This window comes from Stegastes partitus, unplaced genomic scaffold (genome assembly GCF_000690725.1).
Source record: "Stegastes partitus isolate 25-593 unplaced genomic scaffold, Stegastes_partitus-1.0.2 Scaffold9, whole genome shotgun sequence".
NCBI lineage: Eukaryota > Metazoa > Chordata > Actinopteri > Pomacentridae > Stegastes > Stegastes partitus.
The window spans coordinates 21,783-30,136 of record NW_007577740.1 but is presented as its reverse complement, the minus strand read 5'-3'; the positions used below and the strand labels follow the sequence as shown (position 1 = coordinate 30,136).

Genomic DNA, 8,354 nt, shown 5'->3' with positions numbered 1-8,354 from the left:
CATAGTAACAGTTGCAGCAGCCCCATCATGTTTGTATAGGTGGATGCAGCCAAAGTATGTAGTTAAAAACAGCTACATTCTTACACAACAGACTTGGGTTATTAAGTTGTATTTCAGTGTTATGGAGAGATGTCAATTACAAAGTGTGCTTATCCAAAAATAGCAACATTGTGGCGTGCATGGCCTCTGATGGTGGTGGTGCAGATGTTCAGGCATTTGTTCGTGCGAGTGAGATAATTATGAAAATCGGGTGCATAATTTTGTGGCAGGATTACATCCCAGCAGTGGCCAAAATGTACGGCTGTCTGCCCTTATACTTTAGTGAGTCTTCTTTGTAGCAAACACTGCAGTCGAAAGAAATCCAAACAGAGCTCTATTTTGTGACTCTTATTTAGTCTATCAGAATGCCTGCTCGTTTGCAGTCCCAGTCTGTATTAGCTCATTCTGGCTATTTTCATGCTTCTCTGTACATTACATCTACAGATGTCATTGAAAGCATTGTCCAACAATAAGGTACAGTAATGTATTGGCCTTTCTTCTTTATCTCCCTTCAAAAAGGTGTGAACAGCCATGCACTCTGAGTAGTCTACAAATGAAAGTATGACTTCAAATATTGGCTTTGAGGACTGAGTCTAATTGTTAGAACCCTGCCAAGTCCTTCTCCCAACATCAACACCACGCTGTGCCAGCCCTCCAATATCAACAACTGAGCAAAATCCATAGATAGGACTAGTTTGTAAGCCACAATAATCACACAGAAAAAAAGCCCATGTCTGTCTGAGAGTCAAAAGTGATTTCAATCCACAGAGTTCTGTCTTCTTTACCTAAAAAAAAGACCAATTTCAACATACTTTACATTTTTTGATGAAGTTACTGACATTTCCTTTCAAGATATGAAGCTTGTAATTTCACAAAGAATGTGGCTGTAAATTAAAGACTAGGAACTACTGGAGCTCAAACTGCAGAAGACGTCAGTTACATTATCGGCAGAAAAGGTTCACGTAGATTTTATGAGCTGGAAACTCTTACACTTACTTTTGCACTGAATGGTAGCCCTGGATTGATGCTATCACATATAACAACAAAAAGCAATTGTTTTCATTATCTTACCAATCGACTAATTGCTTTCCCAATCAATCAGTCACGTAGTTACGATACAATACATTCAGTTTTTAAAAACAATAAAACTGAGAAAAACAGCTAATTCTCACACAGTCTTTGAATATAGACTGCTTGGTGCTTGTACACGACAAATGGCTCTTTAAGAAGACTGCTAAAAATAATCAGTACTGTTGGAGAATACATTTCTGTCAATAAACTAATTACTTTATTGTTTGATTACTACTCTTGTTAACTTTATGTCATACTACATTCATAAAAGTCATACATGTTGAAACCTGTCTTTCCCCAGCAAATCCCAGTCAGTCAAACAGTTAGCGGGTAACGCAGCAAAATCACACGGAGGAAAAAAAAAAAAAAAAAACTGGGGGAAAAAAAAAGCACTAAAATCCTGCCCTCCTAACAAATAAATCCTCTTGTTATCTTGGTATAGCAGTAGCAGCAGCCCCACTTGCGGTGTCCTCCTGAGAGCTCTCCCTCTCCCCCTCCTGTGCAGGCTGCTGTACACCATAACAACTGACTGAGCCTGACAACAGCTGCCAGAACCCTGCAAGCCTTGTCCTCCAGACACTGATGGATTGTGGGAGGGGAGCCAGGGTGATTAGCCCTTGACATGGGAGAATTATTGCAGTGTACCACCCCAAAAGAGACTGCACCTGAGTGTTAATTCTGGGCTTTCTCACTACCTGAAGTCGTGCTGGTAATGCTCACTCAGTCTTACAAATGCACTGGGCTTGAACTTGGCATGTCTGTGACAACAAGTGTCTGAAGTGTGTGGGGGCACTGATCTGTCTCTATGCTGAAGAATCTAAAAAAAAATATACAACCAAGTGATGGCCTCATTGCGACAGTGACTTCTGTTTTTAATCAAACAACATGTTATTTTGTGTCATTTGTTGTTGTTTTTTTAAAAATAAGGACTGACCATGGAATCTCGCAACCAAGCATTTATTTCTCAGTGAGTAGGTCACATATGGCTCTTGCACTGAGCTTGACAGTGACGTACTGTAACTACAGGTCCATTGGAGGAAGGCAAATTGTGTTTGCTACTTAACGATATATTGCTTGGAATTAATTAGATGACGAATCTTACTGCTCGACTCGCAGGAATGGCATGTAGAGCTGCTGTTTGCTTACTGTGCTCAATGGAAAACCAGTCCTAGATTCCCTCTTTTCTCTGCATTTTTCTCTTCCAATGGAGCTACAAGCTGCTGCTGCTACTGCTGTTGTCAGAAATGTATTTTATGCAATTTATTTCTCTCTTGCTCCCCCCAAAAACCACCCTACTTTTATTCAATAAACATACTCTATAAGCAAGCCCTAGTTAATACAGCCTAACTGTTCCTGCCTGGTTCATGGTCACTAGAGCATTAGAACAGCTCAGTCCAACATGGCAGAGACACTCACTTTTTCAAGGAGATGTAATCCTCTGTATTTCTCAGGCTGCATCCACACTAGTAAGTTTTTGATTTATAATAGCCTTTTAAAATGTCTACAGGAGTATTAAAGCACCGTTTCAAAAATAGTCTTGAAAATGCACATCACACAAACATTCATTTACACTAAGCATACAGATGCCAGTATAAACAACAGGAAGCTGGTTGGTTGTTAAAAAGTAGATATAGCTGTGGGAAACACTAGAAGAACAGCAACTGTGAAAAGCAAGACCAGAGAATTCCTTAACAGCTCGACAGCAGCTCTAACAGACAGACAGGTCAACAACGCCTGTAATTTGTAGACTACGGTGAACTCACCACTGGCAGTCAAGGCTGATGTTTTGTGGCAATCAATGTCCAGGCTTCAATGTTCAGCACCGCAGCTAAACCCTCTCACTGTGGTCTTTATCTGACCAAAATGACAAATCACTGATATTGTCCTCTATTACAAATGCACTCTCTTGTGTTAATCTGACAGCATTCATCGTGTCATCTTCATGTGTGAATGTGCACCTTGGTTACGTTCCGCTGAAACTCATGCCAGCAGTGTTTCTAGGTCAGCCCTAGTAATGTTTCCGTATCACTTTCAACATGGCACAAGTCTGACTGAAGCTTCACATTAATGTATAGACCTTATTGTGATGAAAACAGACACTAACAGCTTAATGATTAATGAGGTTCACCACTAAAGAACGTCATACGAGTCTTTTTTTCCCCTCACAAGATGCTAAGAGGAGCTAAAGTTTGTTTCTTCCAGCTGTTCCAGGATCCATATATGCGTCTCCAAAGAAAGAGAGTTGTACACATTTGCACGCTGAACAACAGTGCCAGTAACTAACTAAATAGTTAGAATTATTAATTACCCCTGAGAACAGATTAGTCCTGACCAGGATCTAACAGCAGGTCACACTTTGAGCTTTTCTTCACCTCAGACAGGTGAACTGTTTATTAGCTGCAGGTAAATATCTTTTACATCGTGACCATCCTTACCTCAGTCCTGAGCTTTCAGTTTTACTGTTTAAGAAATCAAAGATAAACTGGGCTGTTAGTGATTTGGACACTGACACTGAATGACAATTATCGCGTGCTCTCCAGCACTGTGGGTGGTATGCGTGAATGCTTTTGTAAGGAACAATAACGGAAAACTGACTTATATTATAGAGGCTTAAATGACAGAATGCTGTCACTTCAACGAATTGAATTGAATCCAGCAATGTCCCATGTCCCATCTCTGAAAGGAGCTTTTACAGGGGGGACTTTGCAATCAAAAATAAAAGTAATCCACAGTGTCCTCAGTTCCCCAGATCCTGAGAGTGCAGGATGACTTGTAGGGGCACACAGTTTTGACATCACAACCGTATGGAAGTCCCTGCAGCTCATTTATAGGCACATGGTCTGAACACAATCTATGCGCATTTCTCCACGGTTTGAGCATTTTATACTTTCACAGTATTTATATCAAAGTTAGACCTGCTGTATGATCAAAAAAGACAAAATCTCCGTCTCTACAATTTGGGACCTTTAAGTAAAACAGCAGCTTTATGATATATGGCCAGAAAACCCCTCAACTTTTGGAACCATACTTGGTCTTTTCACAGCAGGCATTTTGGCTTGTGACAGCAGAGAGGACAAGCACAGGTGCAACTATTATCAGTAATGTTGATGAAGAGTCTCGGTGAGCCAAGCTGGTGAGCCAAGCGAGTGAGCCAGCCTCTGCATGCAACTAAAGGTCTGGAGATGGGACACCTGAACAGAATTCAAATGATTTCAATGTTAGATTACATTGGCTGTGCTTCTCCTGCTCAATGACTGTCTTAATAGTGGCCATAAATGCAAAAAAATTTATATTTTTAATCACTTTTTTTCCCCATAAAGTATGCCTCTGACTGGCACCAGACTCTACATCTTAAAGCTCCTGTTGGTGCCAATCGCAGGAAAAAACATCAGCCTCTTAGGGTAAAAAATAAAGGTTTCATGGTTGGTAGAATATTATAACATGGACATTTTTTGAACAAATCTGAACCATCCCATAACAGCTCTGTATTAGTCTATTAAAGCAGGGTTGTACCATTGAAGACCACACGTACATGTCAACGAGCCTAAAAAATGTTAAGACTCTCGCGACATTATTTCTTGAACTATGGCACTTCAAACATCACTCCACAGATTGGAGTGAAGAAAACTCCAGATGAAAAAAAATTCTGTGTGGGGCACTCAGTGAATTGAGGCAGAATGTTCATTCGCAAATATGTTCTCCCATAAAGAAATGTTGATTTGGCCATTGCTCTGGGTTGCAGCGGATGGTAAGTGCTACTGTATGTGACCACAAGAAAAGGGGATTCTTCAGAGAAAGTGTGGCAGTGAAGGTCCTTGTCCACAGTGGAACACAAGCTGCCCTGTACAGTCCATATTAATGAATTCACTACGTTCCAATCGAAACAGAACAGGAGGAAAATTTAAATCATACAAACAGCTGCTTGGTAATATTTCCTGACTTTACCCAGCTGCTTAAAGATGAAATCTCTGAGACTGTCTCAGTTTTGTTCTGAGTTTATCTTTGATCATCACAAAAAAGGACCTTTTTTGTTTAGTTCTCAGTTTACATACACTAAAACAACACACTGCTGTTGCTTATATTTCAACATAGAACAAACAATCGATGTGATGAAATGAGATGAAAGAATGCCCCCAAATCAAAAAAGCAATCTGTAATAAATGCTGTCATACATTCACACACAACAGTCGTTGCTGAGTAACAGGGAACTCACCTCTAAACGCTACAGTCAACACTTTTGTCTATCACACAAGCATTTCACTCTGAAATCTATCAATATGTGACAAACAGAACAGTAAAACTGATAAATAGCGGCTGTAAAATGAGGGAAGAACAAGCAATCCAGACAGTGATGTGAAATCTAAATTCTGAACGTTCATGTATTTTGTGTGTCACACTCCTTGCTTTTCCCTTTTTGGTTTCCTATGAATCATCAGATTCAGGAAACTGCATCAGCAACAATGTTTCAGATATGATCAAACTTTACTCTTTAACTCACTATGATTTGTTAACTGGTTCTACAAAATCTTCTGCCTGTCAAGTAAAAATGCAAAAAGGCATGATCTGATGAAGCATGCAGTTCTTTACAGCCACAAATTAACTGACCTCACAGCTGTGGCCATTCAGCTCTGGTAAATTAATGTACTGGTCATCTTTGGACTGAGAAATATGTGTGAAAACTGGTCTTCTTGTAACTGAAACATGCTTTAAAGGCATGGTCCCTGGCAGTAGCCTCAGGTTCCCAGGCCTTGCCTTAGTAGCAGATACTGATGTTCTTCCTGAACAGCAAGGAGTTCGCTCACAATATTCAACTTTTATTCTCAGTGTTGGGAAAACTGCTTACAGAGGATTGTGCCATCATGGGTTGATTTCTACAATGCAAATGACATTAGGTATGTACTCAATTTAATAACACTGGAAAAAAATGTCAGATCTACTTTATGGGTTTTTTGGACATTGTAAATTGTGTCTAATATTTCTATAAATAAGACTGCAATGGGCAAGGTAGTAACTTAGTCCAATAACACTTTAAAGGTCCAATCCTGTGCTCCTTTTGAGCAAATCAATGAAAGTGTCACTTATTCCCAGAGCATGTCTTCAGCTCATCATAGTGCAAAGATGGTTTATTTCACCATGACTGTATGACCCCTGGTTTTAGTCCTGTTCTTAGTGGGCTGTTTCGATGTCTCTAGCTTCAAACGCAGCTTAGCTGCTTCAGTCCACACCTCCTACAGGAAGAAGACTCTATGCATCTGTGATTGACAGTGCAGAGCAACAGTTGACTGCACGACAGGTGACACAGTCAAGACTGGGTGTATGAGACCAGAACTTTCTATTGCTTTTAACTTTCTGACAGATAATTTTACATTGAAATATTGTTGTTGTTGTTTTTAGCTCATGGGTATGGTGAGTTCATCACACAATGTTGGAGTTATAAAATCAGTAGTTTAGCAGTGTAGAGCCACAACCTGAAAATGGCTCTGAAGTGACTGCTAACATGTAGACTTAATGGGCTGCACTCAAGTCACTGTTTCATACTCGTTCTGTTGTCTGACAACAGAAACAAAACAAATATGTAAATGTGATCAGCTTATTGGGAATTTGGTTCTTTAAAAAAAAGCAGTACCCGTGAGCACAGAAAGCAGCAGAGAAACAGTAAGACGTAAAGGACTGACACGGCTGAGCATAGGTTTCAATGACGCAAAACAGCTGCCATTTATGAAAACGTATGTGATGGCCGCAATGTGGCACAAACTAACAGCAGTGCATCACCAAGTAAATCCTAACAGTTTCATAATCAGAATAAATGATCATGTCTGAGAGTGTGTGCTTTGCGATTTCCAACCAAATCTTAAAATGAATTAATCCAATTAGAAAATCACAAAGGCTGCAATTTAGGATAAACATTATGCAACACATCTGACACAGAGTTTATATTTTATTATTACTTCAACGTATTTTCTTAGGAAAAACACACTTTACAGTTATGCTTATACTTTCTATTCATGTTTATATTTTAGGACATATTTTTCCACTCATGTTCATATTTTAGTTCATGTTTTGTACTTACATTTATTTATATATATATATATATATTGTACTGTTTATATTTCGGACTTGAATGGGAGCAACTGTAACTAAGAAATTCCCCTCATGGATCAATAAAATATTTCTGATTCTGACTGTCTGTAGAGTTTGCAATACTGAGGCTACTCCTGGGCCAAGAATACTGACCTGTTTCAGTGTCAGAGATTGTTCACAAAACGCCCTATTATTTTCTCGTTGGAATTATTATTATTATCTCATTATTAATACTTTATTTATTAAATTTATCACTTTTGTAATGCCATTTTAAGAAGTGTAATTAACACATTGGTGAAGCTGTTCATATCTGACATTTTCGTCCTTACACTAGAATGTAGAGCAGTTGATGTTTTACACAAAATGTGTTCATCTGAAGCTTCAGGAAATTATTTTGCATGCTACAATTAGATATCCTCCACAGCTCGCCGGTGAGCACATCGACAATAAATCGGCTGCTTTTTAAACGGGCTGAGGCGTGACTTTCTCATGACGCTTAGAGAGCAGCAGGTCTGGGGGCTGGAGTTGGACGATCAAAAGAAGGCTACAAATATTACAGCCTGGTTCGACCCGAAGCATTTTCGGGGCCAACCGCGGCAGTCATGTCCAGACTACATCACGGCGAAGCGCCAACTGCACCGGCTGGATTGACGTGTGCTTTAACCGAGATCAAAGCGAAACAGACTCACGACTTGCAGCGGCTACACAAACCCACTGAACTGCTTTCACGTCTGTTTGAAATCCCGATCAGTAAGAGATTTTTGCACCTAAGACGTACTGAGGACGAGAGGACACACAGCTACTGTACTAAATATGGACACTGGATTGCAGGAAAAAGACACATCGAGCCATACGTCTCATCTGGCCAATTAGCTAGCCTGCTAGCCAGTAGTGGTCACAACAAAATGCATTTGCTCTGTGCTACACTGGCAGACCAGTGTTAGCTTCAGTGGCTACTCACCCCAGCAGGAGAGTCAAGGATGTCCTAAAAACTGAGTCCAAGGCGCCGGGAAGGTTGGACAAACCGTACAATTGTCGCTGTGTTGAATTTTTGACGACTACAGTGTCCGGACAAGCCTGCGGTGTTGCAGCGTTTCCACCTCGTACCTCTCAGAGCTCCATTAAAAGCTGCATTGTTGAAGCGACGGCTGGACAAACAGCAG

At 40.1% G+C, this 8,354-nt stretch overlaps 1 protein-coding gene across 1 annotated transcript in view; it reads right to left on the bottom strand.

Annotated features, from left to right (window-relative positions):
* Positions 1–8,354, bottom strand: part of extl3 (exostosin-like glycosyltransferase 3) — a 37,960-nt gene extending 29,606 nt beyond the window's left edge. The window contains exon 1 of the mRNA XM_008284299.1: positions 8,153–8,354. The gene's annotated coding sequence lies outside the window, so the exon portion shown is untranslated. The remainder of the gene's footprint in view (positions 1–8,152) is intronic.